Source organism: Eleutherodactylus coqui, chromosome 13, assembly GCF_035609145.1.
Source record: "Eleutherodactylus coqui strain aEleCoq1 chromosome 13, aEleCoq1.hap1, whole genome shotgun sequence".
NCBI classification, from domain to species: domain Eukaryota; kingdom Metazoa; phylum Chordata; class Amphibia; order Anura; family Eleutherodactylidae; genus Eleutherodactylus; species Eleutherodactylus coqui.
In genome coordinates, this window is record NC_089849.1 from 127,224,833 (window position 1) to 127,245,385 (window position 20,553).

Here is a 20,553-nt window from a genome sequence, read left to right on the forward strand (position 1 = left end):
CTTTGCGGTTGCTTTCAGTTCCTTAGTCATTGCGCAAAGTGGTGAAAATCTGTAGAACAATGTAGGCCAGGTGTGGAAACTATTTTGGGAACCAAAGTTTCCCCGTTGATGATGTAAATGCCAAACCAAATGATAGAACAACATGGCAACAAGCAGGGCCAAAGTTGGTTTTTATAAATTTTTTAGCAAAAACTTTTAAATTGCTATGTTGGCAATGGAAATACATTGTTGGCGGACCCGTTTACATACACAGATTTTTTATTAACTAAACAGCTGAACTACAGCTAGCAAAGCTCTCAATTGCGCAACGCCGCATAAAGAAACGTCTGGGATTACAAATAGATGCCTGTTAAATAAGAGCACAGTTTGCCTAGAGAACACAATACTAGCCGTGCGTGAAAATATAAGTAGAGTTTTACTCATACAGCACTGAGGTAGTCCAAATAGTACACCAAAGTAATGTTGGCAGGCTTATGGTGTGCAGCAGGGGCTTTTCTTATGGGTGTATCGCAGCATTCAGCAGTGAATCATGGATCATTGACAAATCTTTTGTTAGTTTTCTGGGCGATACTAAAAGCAGATGAGTGAGTCCCCCTGTAAAGTGCAAACAAAGCCACAAGGATTAGCTAAGACATTGTGCGATTGCGAAGCCAGTTATTGTCTCCGTTGCAATGTAAAAAGCTAATGTTGCTCACATGCAATGCTAACTTTATTCGGGGCTCAGGGAAGCCATGCCTGGAACTGTGGGGAAAGGCAGACATATTGTTAGTACTGCAATTGGGGAAAAGCAGAGTGGGCAAATATTGAAATCATGACGGAGTATTCAGACGTGGTTACACAGCAGCTAGTTTAAAAACTGAGCTCGATATCCGTTGTGCACAGTTATGCGTGTATCTGCTAGGCTGGAGCTAGTGCTAATGACTACAATGCATACGCGCAAAACCAGAGCTTCGTATTCCCAAATGCAACGTACCAAAATGTTAGGATTTACAGTTGTTGCCTCTGGTTGCACATGGAGTGTAATTATGGGTACTCAGACCATGCTTTTAGATTATTTTAGTTCGTTTGCAGAATAATTGCCACCTAAGAGAAAGATTGAAGAAGGGGAACCTTAGTGCTTTTAAATTGGCTATCGCATCTGCAAAGGCATGCCACTGTGCCTAGTAAAAGTAAGTGGAAGTTATACTAAACAGCTACAAAGAGCTTGAGCCATCATAGAAGAGCAATTCATTTGTCGGCCACCATAGCTAAAGGGTTTGCAAAGAAGTATGTTCGTGATTGATCAATTGCATTCCACTATCTGTACAGCGTTGCTGCGCTACACGAGCGCCGATTTGCGTTACGCACCAATAAACTGCACAGAATGATGCTTGAGCTGTACACAACCGCAAACAACAAAAGAGTACTTAGAGTTCAAGTTTTTGGCTTAAGCTGTATTACACGAAATGAGAGTTGCAATGTTTACGACTGTCTAAGTGTTGGAATGGGAGGTATCTGGTGGAAAATTATTGTGAGGGCTACTGAAAATAGCACTGTTGCACAGTCCTTCATTAAAAGCAACAGACATGCAATGCATACAGAAGTGTGGCTGAATGCTCACAAATCTATCTATTAACATAAACATATTTCTAATCTTTGACCGAATGAAGACCCTTCGCGCGTTACTGCGCCATTTGGCGGTTTTAAGACAATGAAAGACGACTTCTTAATGTATAGTGTAGCTTGTATAATTTAGTATGATAGTAATATTCCAAGCTACCAGAACTTAGAGCCAAAAATTGCAGACTTATATAATGAGTACAGTAAAGCAAATAGCGTAACGGCTAACATAGTGTGAGTAACAACATTTTTCGAGGTATTTGTTCCATAATGTGCCCCACAAGTGTTTTTGATTTTTTTGGCATAAAGGTTATTTGGCGGCACATGTTTGGCGCATTATGTTAAGCTCGCAACCCACGTCACGGGTCCTCGAAGCTTCGAGTCCCTACCATTTTAGTATTAAAACATTAAATCAATAATGCTGCTTTGAAATGTAAAGTAGGCTTTAAAAAAAAAAAAATGTTGCTAAGATTGGACAGCTCAACTGCCTCCCTGCACATGATCCATCTGCCAGGGAACGTGTCCATGCGTACTAATGAAAAAATCAGCAAAGACGTCTCGCAGTCGCACAGCGGATCAGATTGGCCGTCAGCAGCATTCCACGCAACATTACTACGCCTACAAAATTATGCAAAACCACGGCAGCTTTAATTACGGCCCACACGTGCGAATGCGTTAACTGGATAACTGTATGCAGCACTCTCCAACGATTAGAAAGCAACCCAAAAGCACACTCGATGTATCGCCTGGCCCGTGTAAGCCGGTAATTAAAAACCTGCTTCCTGGTGTCGATGCCCCTGCGAGCCAAGGGCCGCATGACATGATTAGAGAGACCAAATCCCAGATCAGCGACAAAAACAAAAGACACAGCTGGCTCTGTCAAACCAGGAAGCACACGTGGTTCTGGCAGGGCATGCTGGCCGGCCGAAAGCCTCCTACTCATTCGTGATGCACTGAAGATGCGAGCATCAGCAGCACTACCATAGGCACCAATATCAGCTATGCGGAAGCAGTAATTGCTATCGGCAACGGCAAGAAGGATCACAGGAAAAAATTGCCTAGAGTTGAAGTATCGAGAACCAGAGTGCGGAGGCTTTCGGACACGAATATGTTTGCCGTCCAGCGCCCCAAGACAATTTGGGAAATGGGCCCTCTCCCAGAAGGCACTCGCAACTTCTAGCCAATCTTGTTGCGATGGAGGGGCCATTACTATTGGAACTAGGTAGTCCCATATAAGGCTGCACGTCTCAGGAACTAAGCGGGAAATAGTTGAGCGCCCACGCTTAAAGGCAAATTTTAGGGCAGCGTAGGACTGTCCCGTAGCCAGAATCCTGTGGGGAAAAAAAAAAGGTTCAGCCACATAGTGCATGTATTGCGCAAAGTTGACAAACATTTAAGGAGACTAATAAAAATTAAAAAAAAAAAACAAATGGGAAAGAAACCAACGGAGAAAGGCACATAAACGCCAATATACCCATCTTGATGGCAAAAACACATTAACACAGCTTTGCAAGTGTAATGCATCTGGTAAATTGGCAGCCGAGCAGTCAGATTCCGGGAGATGGGTCTGTACACGTTGACATTCGTATTTGGCTGGCATTGAGTGCAACAGCGATGCTACTCTGCGAATTAGTGTAGTACAGCAAGGACATGGCTTGCAATGTTGGAAGCAATAGCGGGAATGCAGAGCTGTTAGCAATGTCTACCAAACCAACTACTAGGCTGGACGGGTGTAAAAAGTTTGCAGTGGAAAGTAATTGAGTTTGCCAGGAACTTAGTTTTATGGCCTCAGCAAAGCACAGGATCCACGATAAGTGGGGAACCAGAAAAAGGTATTTTTTGAGAGAATAATGCAACGTTGCAGTTGAAATTTTGCTAATCTGACACTTACTGACCGCTTTACAATGTCTCCCGCAAAGCATTGCAGCAGGCAGTTTAGGTGGGGGGGGGGGGGGCCAACCCCAGAGTCAGGTCCGCTATGCAATTCGGCATAATGTATGTGCAAAGCTAAACTGTCAAATAGATATGTCTGAGGGTGATGTCAACTTTTGCATATGGGGAATTTCCCAAACAGCATTAGAAAGCAATGCGCCCATTTAGCGCAACAGCCCATGTAAGCACACTAACGAGCCGCCAAGGCACGTATTGCAACGATCGCTAACACTTTCTCAAAAAGGGAAGCACAAATTCCTGTGTAGAATGACATAGCCTTGCCAATGGGCAGAATTCACATTACAACAGCATTGCAAGGGTCGTGACTTACCGCAGTGTAATCAAGAGTCTTTCAGCTGGTGTGACACAGTCACGCATCACTGTGTCTTGCCTAGTGAGACCGGGTAGTATGCCTTGTAGCAACAAATCAAATTCACGGTTAGGCAGCAGAACAATTGGAATTGCTCCGGGTAACATCTGATCCCTGCTAGAGTTCCGCAAAATATCCTGAACTGTGAGCTGCCAGCATAATTGGGTGGACCCAATAGCGCCGTGGTTGCTCTCTCCTCCGATGTTCGATGTATTTTCGTACATGCTGCGCCGATCGTGTGTATGGGCGACACAACGAAAAACGATCTCCGGAAAATACGACCGGCACAGCGCATTTGCGTCGCTCACGCGCGAGCGCAAATACGTCGAGGTTTGTGTGAACGCACCCTAAGGCTAACTACTCGAGCAAGTAGTGCCTTAGTCGAGTATCTCCCCGCTCGTCTCTAAAGATCGGGGGGCCGGCGCCGGTGACAGGTGAGTTACATCGGTGAGCAGGGGGGAATGGGGGGAGAGAGAGATCTCCCCTCCGTTCCTCCCCACCGCTCCCCGCCCGCCACCGGCAGCCGAACCTTTAGAGACGAGCGGGCAGATACTCGACTAAGGCACTACTTGCTCATCTTTACCTACAATCTTTGGGGCACATTTATTAGTGGTGTTGCCCCATAATTTTGGTGTAATTGGCACCGTCCTGTGGCACAAATCCATTTAGACAATTTACTATTGATTTGCGCCTATAAGAAGAGATGTTCCACCTCTTAATCCATGTTTCAAAGTTTCTAGTAAAGGGGAGGGGTTTGAGTGGTGGTTTTAGGTTAAGAATTGCAACTTTCTAAAAGGTTGCTAAATTTGTTACCATCTCCCTCTGGGTGGCATACACAGTGGGGGGCACTTAGAATAAGCCGAATTTTACCAGCAGGTTTTCTTAGCTTCGGTTTAAAGATGCAACAAGTTTACTAAATGTGGCACAAAGTTGATAAATGTGTCGCACTTTTAAATACATTCAGAAGTCACTTTGTACGGCTGCTGGAGTGAGATGGCAACAGATTTAGCAGGTTTTGTAAAACGCTCTAAAAGCCGCCCTCCATTCAAACTCGCCCCATTTTCTAGAAACTTTAGAAAAGTGGAGTAAGAGGTGGAACATCTTTTTGGTGCAAATCAATAGTGAATTCTAGATGTATTCGCACCAAAACGTGCAGCTGACCCCAGAATTCTGGCAGAGCAGCAATAATAAATGTGCACCCCTGACTCCACATCACCAAACATATTTAACCCTTTCATGGCCAGAGGTCAGGCACTATTTACATGGGCAAGAGAAACTCAGACCGATATCACACATGCAAACATGGAAAAACGCAGCGCCGAATATGGGATTTGTTTTTTCCCCCTCGTTTTTCATGCACCTGAAAATTTGCATGTTTCTGTAGGAAAAATAAAAATCCCATCTGCGTATGAGTGCGAGAGGCTGCTTTATTTACTCTCGTAGGAAATAATGGGCGACAGAAAAATTGCAGCATGACCGACCTCGCTGCATCTCTGCGAGAGGGAAAAACCACCCATGTGATTAGATGATGGGTTATATTTTTGTGTAAGTACTATAGATGAGCGAGCATTGCCTTTAGCCAGTATCTCCCCGCTTGAGACTGCAGGTTCGGGTGCCGGCGCGGGGGAGCGGTGAGTAGCAGCTGTCAGCAGGGGGGAGCGGAGGGGGAGAGAGATCTCCCCTCTGTTCCGTCCCGCTCCCCACCGCACCTCCATGCCCGCTGCCGGCACCCGAACCTTCCGTCTCGAGCGGGGAGATACTGGCTAAAGGCAATGCTCGCTCATCTATAGTAAGTACAAAACGTGCAATAAAATTGGCGGTGTAAATACAGGCTCATTGATGCTCTGCGTCCGGGTCGCATGCTGCAGCGCTGGTATCTTAACTTTTAAAAAATCCTCCCATTTTTATATTTCTGGAGGCATCTTAATGAGCGCTTGTCTTCTTGCAGGACGGGTTGTATGTTACTATCTAACGTACCATATAATGTATTAGAAAGCTGTAAAACATTTTTGAGTTGGGCAAAATGGGAAAAAATGCAATTGCCCCATGGGTGGTGGCAGTGGGTTTATAATGTTCACGGTGCAGAAAATGCCATGTTCTCTTTATTTTGTGGGTCGGTATGATTACTACCATACCAAATGTATATAGTTTAATATAATACTACTTGAAAATTTTTTTTTTCCAAATTGCTTCCTGTCACCATTTTCTGACCCCATAAACATTTGTATTTGCCGATAGTGCTGTACGAGGCTTGTTTGCAGGGTAACATGGTTTTTATTAGTACCATTATAGCGTATGTACGACTTTTTGATCTTTTTATTCATATTTTTTATGGTGTCCCCCATGCAGGATTAATAATCTGATCTACATATATAAAGACGAAAGCCCTCACTGACTGGCTGGCTGACTGACTCACTGACTGGCTGGCTGACTGACTGACTGACTGACTGACTCGCCACTAATTCTCCAACTTCCCGATGTCGTAGAAACATGAAATTTGGCACAAGCATAGCTTATCTCCAAAATAGGAAAAGTAAAGGGATCCCAACTCGATTATTCAATTCTAGCGCAAAAGAATTAGCGTCCAAATTTGACGTACATAATCTAAATCACTCACTTCCCAATGTCATAGAAACATGAAATTTGGCACGGGCATTGATTATTTTATAAATAGGAAAAGCTAATGGGTCCCAACTCGATTATTCAATTCTAAGCGCAAAAGAATTAGTGTCCAAATTTTATGTACGGAATCTAATTCTCTCAATTCCTGATGTCATTTTATATGAAGGAATTATCGCATGGTTACCTCCAGGGGTGTAACTATAGTGGATGCAGGGGATGCGGTTGCACCCGGGCCCAGGAGCTTTAGGGGACCCATAAGGCCTCTCTTCTCCATATAGGGAACCCAGTACTATTAATAAAACATTATAATTAGGGGCCCTGCTACACATTTTGCATTGGGGCCCAGGAGCTTTAAGTTACGCCTCTGATTACCTCCCCGTGGTGTTTCCTGGGTAACGCAGAGAACTATGCAAAATGGTGAACATATGTTTTCCCGGGATCTCTAAAGTAACCACGACTTCATAAGATTTTCCGTGTGAACACCAGATAAACACCAGTACCAAATTAACTCGGGTGAAGCCGGATATATCAGCTAGTATTGTAATAAGTTGGACCTTTATGGATGCAGGGTTTTGTTTTGTCCTTTTGATGCGACAACTAGGAAAAGGTTTTTTTTTACAAATAATGGGGAGATTTATAAAACTGTCTAAAATTAAAACTGTCTTTGTTGCGCAACCTGTCACAGAGCGGCTTTCATGTTGCAGAGGCAGAATATAAAAACTGGTCTGTGATTGGTTGCTAAGAGCAACAAAGACAGTTTTCATTTTAGACAGTTTTATAAATCTTCCCCAATATACATATATTTTTTAATAATCAAAAAGCATTTATTTAACTTATTTCTCCTTTTTTTTAGTTCCCATAGGAGGCTTAATCTTGCAATTGTTTGCTCGCTTATACAGAATGATGCAATACTAAGATATTGCATTACACCGTATTTTCTTACAGGCACGTCCTAATAGGCAAGCAATCATGGCAGTCCCAGGGTCTTTTAGAGGGCCCAAGCATCCATGCCACTCGGACAGAATGGAGAATTGAAGCAAAGCAGAAAAAGTGGCCTCACAAATTCCCGATATCTGGTGTGTTTTAGGTGTTTTCAGATCGGCTTCTCCCCTGGAAAAATTTGCCAAACAAAAAAGACATTTGTGACCAAAAAACAAAAATGCAAATCAAGGTTAACGCTATAGCGCTGCACAATTTAGTTTTATAAATGCTACGTCTGTAGTTTTTTTTGTTTTTAATAAAAACCTGCCAGAAAAGGTCTGAAGGAAGTCTTGCAGTGGTTTTAGGGTGGTTTATTGGGCATGACTGTATCTTTAAAGTGGAATCTCCTTTAAACTATTGGAAACAATTGAAAGTGAAGAATATCCCCTGCCCCGCCATCCGCCTTGTGGAGACCTGCTGCGGCACGGGGGACATATCAGTGCAATACTGCATTATTGTGGAATTCTAGTGAAAACCCTTCTTTTAGGCTGAATATGCATTTAGGGTGTATTTGCATGAAATGTTTTTGTTGCAGTTTCATGTCATGATTTTTGTAATTGCAGCAAAATTGCATCTTTTTAATAATAAACATTATACTTTAAGGGCTTTAACAGATGGGCGTGCTTTAGTCCCATGATGCGGCCGCAAGAATCACGGCTACATAACAGGATGAAACCGTTGATTTCAATGGTTTCTTTTGCACTAGCGGGATTATGACGTGTTAATACTACGTGCGGGAAAAGATAGGACTTGCCCTTAGAAAAACAAAAAACCTAGCGGCGAGCGTATTAGCGCATGCGCCCAGGTCTTTATGCCCTAAGCTACAGTTCTGAAAACTGCAGCAAATCACAAAAACAAAGTCACACGTATAAGCACTCCTGTTTGCAAAGTAGATCAGCCCCTCAGAGCGCCTCATTCTGGAGAGGAGCGGTGCTGCAGGGACACGGGAACACATATCAGCACAGAAGTGACAGAAAACATTCCGAAAATCAGCAGCGCCCAGTGCGACTTCAAGGCCACACGGCCGGAGACTGTGAATCGTGCAGGGCTTCATAAATCCGGTGATCGCTGATGGCATATATAACCTGTACCTGGTGAGGAGTCGGCGACGCGATGAAGTTACCGAGATGCAGGAATCCGCTTGGGATCTGACCTCCCTTCGTTGCATTATACGGAGCGCTAGATCCCTACTGGAACCTGCGACCTCCTCCCATCTCACTCCCTTGTACTTTTAGCGGATCATATGTTTACTCACTAAGTGTCCTCAGTGTATCCCAAACCGCAATCCCATTTACAGACTGCGCTCATACGCTAGTGACTCATTCTTAACTTGTTGCATGGACTAAAGACCTATAGGAATAACATAAAGGCGCCGCGGTGAAGCTTGTAAGTTCCTGCCGCTCGCTCTTGTGGAGTTTTGCAGGGATTTTACAATTTTGTTTTCCATCGGAATTTCCAAGGATAGCAGAATGCGCCGTGGCTGTAGCAAACGAAGGGTTAATAAAGGATTGATAGGAAGGGACTTGTAGAGCTGGGATACGCGTGACGTTCTTTCTATCTTACAAAGGGTTCGGAGACCTGTGTGTTTAGGATTAAAGCCAGCCACCCCTTTCTTGTGTCTCTCCCTCCTCTCCTCGCAGCAGCCTGTCCCCCTCCTAGATGTAGAGGGCCGTCAGCCCCGCAGCACCTGGACAGGAGGATCAGCCCCACTCATCGCTGCTGCTTTCTATCTACAGCTGATGGTGTACAAGAGTAAGAAGCCCCGGCGTCCGCTGCAGTAGAGGCATCCAAGACTTGTCGTCTGAGACATTCACTTCCTCAGCCCTCCACTAGTCTGCCTGGAGAAACCGAGGGTCATCTTCTTCTGGACAGCGGTAAGTGCTGCCGGCTATCCCGACTCCTTGCCTCTTGCTTAGCATATAGAAAGTTTGCTTTATAATTGTGCTGATCTAATAGATCCCGTATCAGATACGAGCGCGCATATTCATCAGCTTGTCATGAAGCATTTACTAGAGTCGCTTGTAAATGAACCTTCGTTAGTCGCGTCCTTCATTGTCTCCTGCGGTTACACAACGTCTTCTCACAGACGGGAGATCGGTGGGAATTAATCTCCAGTAACCGACCCTGAGATCGCCTCAAAAACGATAAAAAGCAACAATCACAAATATTAAAATGTGCCGCTGATCTGCGTGACGGCAACGATATAACGAGCCTCCTAATAAAATAACCCCAAGCAGAGCTCTGCGGACTCATTCACAGAGAGCACTAATCATTTCCATTAAAGGCCAATTAATCCATTCCATCATGGTTTACGCTCGTCAGGCCGCGCGGGGGAAAGCCGCTGCTAACATTTTAATCTTGAACAGAGCTTTTTAATCATTTTTAAGTTTTTAGTCCATAAAGGCAATAGATTGGGAATGGGTTGCCAGCTGTTCATGAGGACTTTCCTCCCAGTGATTTCCTCTCGGCAGCAGCAGGACCGTACGGGAGGTTGTACGTCGTCAGCGGAATCTTAGGAGGACGTTATTACACTTTCACCTTCATAACTGCTTTATTTCCTACTAAATCCATTCCCTTTACAATATCCCCTCGCACTAAACTCATTTACTGCAAGAAAAAGAAGGAGTTGGAGGTCGATGCGACGGCGGATCAGTAAGTGCAGCCGCAAAGAATTCATTGCATTGTTCTTACTTTACTGAGAACTGAAGGAGGAATTCAGTTAGCTCCGCCCTTGTCTCGCACCCTCCTATTGCAAATAGTGGCAAGGGGCAGAGAGGGGGCGGGAGCTCAGTTCCTGCTCCTGGCTCTTCCATCCTCCCCCCCCCCCAGACAAGGACACCGTATATTGGCTCGGCGTGAAAACCAAGCCAATATACGGTCGTCTAAATAAGCCTTTAGGCGGATTCAGACGAACGTATATCAGCTGGCTTTTCACGCCGAGCCGATATACGTCGTCTCTCTCTGCAGGGGGAGAAGGCTGGAAGGGCCATGAGCAGTGCACTGAGCTCCCGCCTCCTCCCTGCCCCCTCTCCGCCCCTCTGCACTATTTGCAATGAGAAGAGGCGGGATGGGGAGGGGCTAATTCTTGGAACTTAGCCCCGCCCCATCCCGCCTCCTTTCATTGCAAATAGTGCAGAGGGGCGGAGAGGAGGCAGAGAGGGGGTGGGAGCTCAGAGCACTGCTCCTGGCTCTTCCATCCTCCCCCCTCTGTGAAAACCGAGCCGATATACGGTCGTCTGAATCCACCCTTAAATTGTAAGATGTACAGTGATGGCGGCTCGTGTGCATATTATAGAATAGCTCAATGTTTCTACTATTCTTCAGTTACATTTCATGTCTCTAATTATGTTAAATTAATGTAGGAATTGCGCAGTTGGAGAAAAAAATAGTAAATAAATGTTGACATTAATTCAGTATATAATTCCCGTTCCTCGCATACACCGTTATGTAGAAGAGAAAGAAATCAATGAGTAAATGATGTCCCATCGCCTGCAAACCGTTCTTTACATCCCTGATGCGTGTTTCTTGCGATATATCAGCAACCTGATGAGGAGGTCCGTGTAGCTCGTAACATCACTTCATTTGTCTCCTATCTACACAATAACTTGTTCCTCTTAGGCTGCATTCACACGAACGTATATCGGTTGGGTTTTCACACCGAGTGGATATACGTCCTCCTCATCTGCAGGGGGGGGGGAGGATGGAAGATCCAGGAACTAAGTTCGGAGAATTAGCCCCGCCCCCATCCCGTCTCTCCCCAATGCAAATAGTGCAGAGGGGCGGAGAGAAGACAGAGAGGGGGCGGGAGCTCAGTTCCTGCTCCTGGCTCTTCCATCCTCCCCCCCCCCCCCCCCTGCAGATGAGGACAACGTATATCGGCTCGGCGTAAAAACCCAGCCGATATACGTTCGTGTGACTTCAGCCTTAGTTAGTTATATTCCGTTGCTGATTTACTAATGAGCTCGTCATAAAGAGGCCGCAGCATTACTTGCGCGGTATTGCTGGTACTTTCTGTGAGCGGTACGGTGTGGCTGCTGCATGTTAAAGGGGTTGTCCCGCGAAAGCAAGTGGGGGTATACACTTCTGTATGGCCATATTAATGCACTTTGTAATATACATCGTGCATTAAATATGAGCCATACAGAAGTTATTCACTTACCTGCTCCGTTGCTGGCGTCCCCGTCTCCATGGTTCCGTCTAAATTCGCTGGCAGCTTGCTTTTTTAGACGCGCTTGCGCAGTCCGGTCTTCTCCTTTCAGCACGAGCCGCTTCAGTGTGCTCCCCGCTACAGCTCTTCTGCGCATGCGCAGACGAGCTGTCACTGCTTGGGAGCGCGCTGGAGCGGCCATTCTGTACCATCCTCTGTTAGAGGAAGGTGCAGAGCTGCCGAGCTGTCCGGAGAAGCCGCCCAGCTGTCCCGCCGTCCAGCTGTCCCGCCGTCCTGGTAAGTGATGGGCCGGGGGGGCTGCCGCTGCGCCTGGGGGCGGGCTGCGCCGGGGGGGCTGCCGCTGCGCCGGGGGGGGCTGCCGCTGTGATGGGGGGCTGTCGCTGCGATGGGGGGGGGCTGTCGCTGCGATGGGGGGGCTGTCGCTGCGATGGAGGGGCTGCCGCTCTGATGGGGGGGCTGTCGCTGTGCCGGGGGGGGGGGGCTGCCGCTGTGATGGGGGGCTGTGGCTGCGATGGGGGGGCTGCCACTGTGATGGGGGGGCTGTTGCTGTGCCGGGGGGGGGGGGCTGCCGCTGTGATGGGGGGCTGTCGCTGCGATGGGGGGGCTGTCGCTGTGCCGGGGGGGGGGGCTGTCGCTGTGATGGGGGGCTGTCGCTGCGATGGGGGGGGCTGTCGCTGTGCCGGGGGGGGGGGCTGTCGCTGTGATGGGGGGCTGTCGCTGTGATGGGGGGGCTGTTGCTGTCCCGGGGGGGGCTGTCGCTGCGATGGGGGGGCTGTCACTGCGATGGGGGGGGCTGCCGCAGCGATGGGGGGGCTGCCGCTGTGCCGGGGGGGGGGGCTGCGCCGGTTACCTGCTGCCTGGCGGTGGGTGACTGGTCGGCCGTGTTCACTCCAAGGGGCCGGTCGGCGGCTGCGGGGCGTCTGGTTGTCAGGGAGACACAGCTGGTAGCGTCTCGGGAGCGCGCACGTCGGGCTACAGCAAGCGAAGGGAAAAGAGCTGGCGGCCATCTTGGGAAAATTTTTATAAGTTGCTGAAACGCTGGAACTGTAAGTAGAAACCGGCTAGAAAAGTCATTTACAGGGGGGCTTAGTAATGTATGCTTAATTAGGGGGACTGGGCAAAAAAAAAATTCCACTCCTGCCTCGACATATCTCCTTTAATGAGCTCGTTCAGCATTATGCACAGTGCAATATATTCTAATTACCGGCTCTGAGGTATAATCCAATGACTCTCGTTAATCGTTGCAAGGATTTCTCAGGATGGCTAATTAGTGTTGAAAGCACAATAATAAATAAGAGGTAATTCTCTAGGAGGCGTTCGCTCCGATGACAAGTCCCTTTTTTTACTCTAATTTGCCCCCTTTTTGGGAAGGGCTTTTATTGCACAAAGTAAAAAGTGTTCACCTTGTTTATGCGGCGGCTCTTGGCGCAGTAATGAGCGGTGATGAGGAGGAGAAACACTTGTGTTATCATAATATTGACCCGCGGGATGCGGCTACAATGACTTCTTTGTCAGGAGCGGAACATGTTGGATTTAGTAACACAAACGGCTCAATGGCTGAACCAACGCAGGAGCGTCCTGTGGATTTAGCAAGTAGTGCGCTGCTGACAGAGAGGGATCCTCATCACAAGCACCTCTGCGCACTTACATAGACCCATGTCAAATAACAGGTTCTTTCTTTTCATCTTGCAACGCACAAACCTCACAAGAAAGCCGCCCGTGTAAGTATGGCCTCAAGGAGAGAATCTGCAAGCACAGTTTCCCACGCGGAGTCTGCTTGTTTCCTCCTCGTCGGTCCCCCGTGTCTTCATCCGCTGGTTTATCCAATGTATAGCGTCACTCTGTGCCTTATAGGAAACGGTACGGAATAAGGTGTAAATAAGGTCATCAGGTCAGACCCGCGCCATCGTTTAGCTTCGTAACATCGGGGTTTCTGAAAATATTATTTGCCCCCTGGAAGCCTCTTCTAAATGTGGCGCTTCAGCAGGAGGAGGTGAAGGTGGCTTTAAATCCGGGAGTGTAATTAATTAGGACGTTGTGGGGGATTTAACCTCCGAGCTGCTGAGTGCTTCTTGTTTAGGGGTTGTTTGCTGGGATTTGTAGCTTGCAGCTTTATAGCGTTCCAGTCGAGGTGTTTAATTGTGTGTACTAACAAGTCCGTGGAGAGATGTAGACGCTGGAAGCATCCTGATGATGGGCCACGTTCCCCTCTTCTTATATCCGAATTATCTATGGGAACCGTGGTAGAAGGTGGGGGAGGACTTTGTGGTTGTTTTGCCGGTTTTCACTATATATGTAAAGCTGTGTCCCCTCGTATGCAGTGTGGTGGGCACACAGTCAGTTAAACAAGGCTGTCACTCACGTCCGGGTTCCCATGAAGGCACGAAGCAGGGGGTTATGGGTAGAGGCGGCTGACTGACATCTCTGCTTATTTTGCTGCAATTCTTGAATTTCATGTACAAGTCCGTCAAGCAGCAGACATCTCCCGGGTCCCAAAAGCTGCTGCTGAGGGGTGGGGGCTGATCCTCCTTTATGCACGGGGAAAATGGGGCAAAGATCTGTAGCACATTGAAAGTTGGTGGGCGTCCGCTCTGCTCCTACAATATCCGTATGCCTCAATGCAGGCTTTGATGAGGAATTTAAGCCATTTTCAATTCCATGGCAAAATCTGCATGTTATCTGTGTGAATATTGGTGCAAACTTCTGCACAGGGCCGTAAATACCGCTGCATCGTAGCGGAAGAATTCTGCTCTTAGTGCGTCCATCTTCTCGCCAGAAACCAATGTACACGTCGTGGTGCATGCTGGGACGCTTTCATGTATGTCAGCCATACATGGACTACAAGATATGAACTGTGCAGAACACCTCAGTGTCCCCCAGACGAGCGGCATGCAGTAAGTATCGCTCGTGCCGCTTATCTCCAGGATGGAATAGGAAAGATCCAGCATTTACCCCCACGGCAGATACGAAGGGACCCTCTAGGGAAACCACCATCAACTTGAGATTGTCAGCAGATCCAATGGAAATCAGTACAATCTGCTGACTGGTCGTCTGACTGATGGCTGCGCGCAAAAGGGTTTTTAATAATAATCTTTATCTGTATAGCGCCAACATATCCCGCAGCGCTTACATAGTCAGGGGGAATACAGAAAGACAAAAATTACTGAACCACGGTTACATAGTAATCAGCTGATAGAGACAATAGGGGTGAGGGTCCTGCTCCAACGAGCTTACATACTACAAGTAATGGGGGAATACAGAAGGTAAAGGGCTGGAGATGTGTGCGGTATGGAGAGGTGGAGATGTGCACGGTATGGTTGGGTGGAGATGTGCCCGGTATTGTTGGGTGGAGATGTGCCCGGTATGGTTGGGTGGAGATGTGCACGGTATGGTTGGGTGGAGATGTGCCCGGTATGGTTGGGTGGAGATGTGCCCGGTATTGTTGGGTGGAGATGTGCACGGTATGGTTGGGTGGAGATGTGCACGGCATGGTTGGGTGGAGATGTGCATGGTATGGTTGGGTGGAGATGTGCACGGTATGGTTGGGTGGAGATGTGCACGGTATGGTTGGGTGGAGATGTGCACGGTATGGCGGGGTGGAGAGTGAGGGATGCGATACACATAGACAATGTTCAGACATTTAGCCTGTGACGGCAGAATCGGTATGACTGCAGGAGCGGTTTAAGATGGCTAGCAAGGATTGCAGTCAGTAGGTCAGGGAGCATGTTATCAAAGGGGTACAGAGGGGTTTGTTTAGGGAGTACGGTATGCCTCCCTGAAGAGGTGCGTTTTTAGAGCACGGCTGAAGTTCTGCGAGTCCTGGATTGCTCGGGTAGCCTTTGGTAGTGTGTTCCAGAGGATCGGTGCTGCTCTGGAGAAGTCTTGGAGGTGGGAATGAGAAGTTCGAATTAGATGGGCACGCAGTCTAGTTTCATTAGCAGAGTGGAGAGCCCGGGCTGGGTGATGGATTGAGATGAGGGAGGCAATATAGGGGGCGCTGCACTGTGGAGGGCTTTGCGGATATGGGATACAATATAGGGGGGCGCTGCGCTGTGGAGGGCTTTGTGGGTGAAGGTAGCGAGCTTAAATTGAATAATGTAATTAACGGGCAGCCAGTGCAGTGACTGGCACAGGGCAGAGGCATCCGAGTAGCGGCTGGACAGGAAGATGAGCCTGGCTGCCGCCTTCAGGATGGATTGCAGAGGGTAGAGTCAGGTGTAGGGGAGGCCGTTCAGCAACGAGTTGCAATAATCGAGCCGGGAGTGGATGAGGGCAACAGTGAGCGTTTTTAGCGCGTCCGTGGTGAGAAAGGGGCAGATTCTTGCGATGTTCTTGAGGTGCAGCTGACATGTTCGGGCCAGAGATTGGATGTAGGGGGTAAATGATAGATCAGGGTCGAATATGACCCCAAGGCAGCGGGCATACTGGGAGTTATGGTGCCACACACTGAGATGGAGATGTCAGGATGAGGTCGGTTAGTGGAGGGTGGAAATACCAGTGGGTCAGTTTTAGAGAGGTTTAGTTTTAGGTAGAGAGAGGACATGGTGTTAGAGACAGCAGACAGACAGTCGGTGATGTTTTGGAGGAAAGGTGCAGAGATGTCACGGGAAGAGGTGTATAGCTGGTATTGGAGGCCAAATCTCCTGATGGTTTGTCCAATAGGGGCTGTGTAGATAGAGAAAAGAAGGGGGCCGAGGACAGAGCCCTGGGGGACCCCAACAGCAAGGGGAAGAGAAGGGGGCCAAGGACAGAGCCCTGGGGAACCCTAACAGGGAGGGGAAGAGGAAGGGAGAGGGCCGAGGACCGAGCCCTGGGGGACCCCAACAGCAAGGGGAAGAGGAGGGGGCCAAGGAGCGAGCCCTGGGGGACCCCAACAGCAAGGGGAAGAGGGAGGGCCGAGGAGTGAGCCCTAGGGGACCCCAACAGCAAGGGGAAGAGGAGGAGAGGTAGAGCCAGCAAAGGAAAAGCTGAAAGAGCGTTCAGATAGGTAGGAGGAGAACCAGGAGAGGCCGAAGGAGTGAAGCATACTGAGGAGGAGTTTGTGGTCGACGGTGTCAAATGCTGCGGAGAGGTCGAGGAGGATCAGTAGGGAGTAATCACCCCTCGATTTGGCTGTCAGTAGGTCGTTTGATACCCTTGTAAGGGCAGTTTCTGTTGAGTGTTGGGGTTGGAAGCCAGACTGTAGGGGGTCGAGGAAAGAGTTCTCTGATAGGTAGCTTACAAGGCGGTAAACCAGGTGTTCTAGTAGTTTGGAGATGAAGGGGAGATTAGAGATGGGTCGGTAGTTGGCGGCATCAGTCACGTATGGTTTTTCAATATAATGTTGCAGAAAACCACCGCAGATTCAGTGGCAAATAATCTCAGCATGACAATCCTTGTCTGTGCAGGGCCTGATAGCTGTCCTGTCTGTGGGGGTCTCTGCGACATGGAGCATCGGAGGGGTCCTACCTCTACACATGGATCATAGTGCCATAATGCAGATAATAAAGGGTAATTGGAGCAGCAGATCCTAATTGTCATTAAGACGAAAGTCCCCGGTATCCGACTGTAAGAGATGGCGTAATCCTGGACTTCATTAGCGCAATAATCCCACCTGCTGTTTATATAACATCCAGCGAGGAGTTTCTACGGCGTTCATTCTCTCATCATGTGAAGTGTTTGAACAGCTGGCGCACATTTCTCTACAGCGGGGCTTATTGGGTTAACAGAGCAGCAGCGCCATGCATTTCTTTCACCGCTGCCTGCGTGGACATGTCGTTGGGTTACCTCCCTAATGGACCGCTGTGTAGTTTGCCTTTACTTGGGCTTCTTCCAGCAGAGGTTTTACCTCTCCTACACAGAAAACATTTCAGGTTGTTGTTGGGTGCCCTCTTCTATGCCCTGGACCCGTGCCAGTCACCTTCAGCCATTACTGCTGCCAACCAGTCTGAGAAACTCGGACTGATATTCCACTTGAAAACATGCAATCTTTCCTGCGATTGAGGTGTCTTTTGCGATAAAAATGCATCACATTGCTGCACCTGCAAAAATAAAAATCACAGTCGCATGAAAATCCCCTCTGTGGGCAAGCGCCATGCGACTTTTATTTTTTTCTTTTCCTTTTGCGCTCCTATTAGAATAGGACACGCTGTGATTACTTTGATCTCGCACTATTGATGCAAGCAAAAAATCCCTCCTATATATTATACTATTGGATTGTGCGCGGTAAAATCGGTCCTGTAAATACGGCCCTAATTGGACACACGGAATCTGGAAATTGGAGAGAGGGGCAGTTTATTTATCTGGGTTTTTTGTGTGTTTTCCAGCTCCTTTTTTCCCCCTTAAAGTAAATAAAGAAAGAAATCTGAAATGAGGCGAGGCGAGGGCTGCTGCCTGTTCAGGACAATCGACATGAATCAGATAAAAGTCTATGGGAAAAAGAAGAGAATGTGCAAATCACAACGTAAAAGCCAATAATATTTGTAGCTGGTTACCGGAATGTGGCGCGTTCTTCACTAATGGCTCCATGACGTTCCTGCAGTCTGCTCTACATAGTGATGGTGTCTGTAGGACAAGCATCTATACTCTGGGGCTCCCAGCGCCCCGCCTCAGTCAGCGCAGATACCTTGGACCTCCATATATCTTGCATTAACCCATAGGATGAAACAATGAGGATTAATGAGGGCTCGCCACTCCTCCTGCTGTCCTCATAAAGTTGCACATTTTCATGCAAGTAGCATTTTGCTTAAACAATTGTTTGCCTTGTCGCTGTTGTCCACTTCTCACTCCACTTCTCCGAAAGGGGCCTTTCAGATGGGATGGAATTCAGGGCTAACGGTAGATTTTGATGTGGGATTGCTGGCACGATTCTGCTATTTCAATTCCACATCAAAATCCGCACGTTCGCAGCTCAGATTTTGGGGCAGAATATTGCGCAGGAGGGCGTATTCCAGAGCGCTGCTGCACAATATTCCATCCCCTATGAAAGGTCCAAAAGTGTCTACAAGAGGGGCGCAGTTTAAACAGAGTGCTGTTTGCAGACAGATTTAAGAAATATGATTTTTTTTGTAAAGTGCAAGCTTTGTAGCGATGTCTCTCCGGTGGCGGAAAAAGTGCTTCACATCTCTGGATAAATGTAAAGCTGCAACAAATGTATCATCAGCGTGTGAGATTTGGTAAATGTGTCACTTATAACACTAACATGGTCTATACGCATGCGCATTGGTGCAAAACCGATACTTAGTTCTAGCTGACTCCATGATTCACGACTGTAAAGACTGGCATATAGCACAGTATATTAGAAGCCGGCCGAGCACAAAGGGACAGATTTATCCCAGAGGTGGCGATATCAGGTCAAAATCTTAAATTGTGCAAGAAGTAGATCAACTGATTGTACCCAATTTGTATGTCATAATGAAGATAATTCACAGTTCATATATTTATGATATAATGCCTTAGATATATTAATGGTCCCCACCGGGTCTAGGATATATCTGTCTGCATATTATACTGATGGTAAGTATTATTATCCAGCTCTAAGTAGACTATGGACACTAACGTTACATCTATGCTCTCTTACCATACCAAATTAAGTCATCAGTCTTCTTGCTGTACAAAATTGTGGGGTAGGCCACAGCTTTATTAAACAATTTACTATATATAAACATTAGTAACTTTACTTTCAGTGAAAACCTTTTCCATGCCGTAAAACGTAAAACTTTTGAGTCCGTAACAGTCCCAAGGAAGTTCGTAAGCCCTGGTCCTTTGGCTGCCAACCTTCCTCTACTATCCCTATCCAGCATGGAAAAAACTCCAGGCCACGCGGGATGCGTCGTATCGCTACTACGCATGCCGTCCCACCCCACCGACCCGCACTAAAGCTGCCTCTACACCATCTTGCAAACCGGATAAAAAAGTATCCAGACCGACCTCATTCAAGTGGACTCCGTCGTCTCTTAGTGCTCCTCTTTCCCTGTCCTCTAACTCCCAATGTCTAACCGCGATGCTGCCTAGTGACTGAACGAACTTTGACATTTTTAGATTAACTAGCTTCCTAACCCTATCTATCGCCTCCGGGTCTCTCACTCCTCTCCAGCTCCTTCTTGCCACTATGTCCGACCAAACCAAAATTACTTCTTGAAAACAGTCCCGGAAACTTAACATGTCTTGTTTCATCAGCACCAGCAAATCCCTCATTTTAATTTTTCCCAGGTCGTTCCCCCCGGCATGAACGACCAAAACGACTCTTCGGGGGGTCCACCTGCTTATGTCCATTACAATGTGCAGCAAGCTAGGCCATTGAAGCCCTCGTACTCCGTGCCAGTTCACGGCTGTCCCGGTTAAGCTTAAGTTCCGACCCGTTGGCCGTACTGCTGCCCTCTTTTCGGCCCAATATATGTACGAATGGCCAACGATCCAGACCTCCCACGGCTCTGCGGCTGGAAACGAGCACAGAAAGAACACAAGAAAAACCCCGAAATAGAAATGAAACGGAAAAAACACCGCTAAAAAACTATCCTAGCAGGTCAAACGACCATCAAATCTGGCCTCATGTACGATTTGTATGCCTGGGATTTCCACCTTCCCAGCCTTTTTAACCCCTCTTCGTTCATACCGCCTGCATCTGCCATCGTGGCGGCTCCTATTCTGAACGAATGGGTCCCGAACTCTGATGCATCGAGACCTGCTGCCCGTAACGACGATCGTAACACCGATGAAAATTGAAAACGGGTAAGTGGGAGGCCTGATGAATAAACCAAAAATTGTCCGCCATGGCCTCTGGAAACCAAGTAAAGCCTTATCGTGTCCACCGGGCACCAACGTGAACCCAGACTGCTGATTGATAGCCACTCGCCTCTACCGTAAATATCTGTTTTTGACTTTCTGACACGCACACGTAAAA

General features: G+C 47.6%; 1 protein-coding gene across 1 annotated transcript in view; it reads left to right on the plus strand.

The window, feature by feature from the left end:
* Window positions 1–9,173: 9,173 nt before the first annotated feature.
* LOC136587789 (membrane-spanning 4-domains subfamily A member 4D-like) overlaps window positions 9,174–20,553 on the plus strand; it is a 134,498-nt gene continuing 123,118 nt past the window's right edge. Inside the window, exon 1 of the mRNA XM_066586552.1 lies at window positions 9,174–9,378. The gene's annotated coding sequence lies outside the window, so the exon portion shown is untranslated. The remainder of the gene's footprint in view (window positions 9,379–20,553) is intronic.